The sequence below is a fragment of the Vollenhovia emeryi genome, unplaced genomic scaffold, assembly GCF_000949405.1.
Source record: "Vollenhovia emeryi isolate VEMERY1.0 unplaced genomic scaffold, V.emery_V1.0 DF939671.1, whole genome shotgun sequence".
Classification (NCBI taxonomy): domain Eukaryota; kingdom Metazoa; phylum Arthropoda; class Insecta; order Hymenoptera; family Formicidae; genus Vollenhovia; species Vollenhovia emeryi.
In genome coordinates, this window is record NW_011966695.1 from 26435 (window position 1) to 27633 (window position 1199).

A 1199-nucleotide genomic window follows, 5' to 3' on the forward strand; every position below is an offset into this window, starting at 1 on the left:
GTGCATTCCTCGAACGGACATACGCCTCCGCGTTCTAAAAAGATTTTCCTGAATGCCATACACGCGCGTCGGAGGATATCGACGTCGTTGCGACAATACCGGATTATCTCGCGTTGAAAGTCGAAAACGATATTTTTGCGCGTCATCTCCGCGTGCCACGTTAGAAATCGTTCGCGCTCCTCGGGTTTCATTTGCTCGGGAGAATAATAGCGTACTTCGGGCAACGGACCGACGTACGTTTGATTCGCACGCGTGTTAAATAAATGCGGAAAGATCCCCTTATCCGCCGTATCCCGCAACCCGAAAGCTTTCGGTAAATCGGACAAGCGCATCGGCATGTAATTTACGCTATCGATGAATTTAGTGTGTCCGACCGTCATTACGATGATTTTAGTCCCGTTCAAAATCACCCGTGGTTCTTCCCTCGTTTTCGCGTCCTCTACTAAGTGTTTTAAAATAAACTGCGCGTCAAACGCTTTTGCGTTATGCGCGATACAAATGATTTTTTTGAAATGTTTTGTCGTACGCGTGGCGAAATCGACAAACTGTTTTACCGGATTGTGGCGGAATACGAATTCGCGCACTCCGCACCAGCGGCATCGCACCGACGTCGTATCCTCTATCGTCGAGCACTCTTCGCAAATCTGCTGCGCGACGCAAAGAGTCGGCACGTGGATCTTTACGCTCTCGCAACCCTCGAGCGTCTCGTCTTGTCGCGTTTCGAAGTCGTAAAACACGAATGCGACGCGATTCCTGCTTGCGTCTGGCGCCGCCGCCGACGCCGTCGCAGATGTCTCGACGGTTACGTTCGCGTGCGTCTCTATCGCGCTCGTGCCCTCCCCGGGATCTTCGCGGTTTTTCGCGCATCGACGAGGCTGCATAAAACAGAGATGGTTCGTGGACTGGCACGAGCGACACGTCTTACAATACGTTACGTCGCATTTGTGTAACGAGTTCGATTTTACGAATCGCCCGCAACCGTCACAAATCCGAACGGATTTACAAACGCTCGCGTTCGATCCGCCGTCGTACGATTTTTCCGCACGATGACGCTCGAAACACAAATTTCCGAAGAACGACCGATTACACGACGCGCACTTCACGATCTCCGCGTCACGATCTTCGCACGCCGCCGCGGCGTAGCATCGCGGGCACCTTTTCGCGCAGCGATGGCCTCTGTCGCTACGAAAACCCGTGTT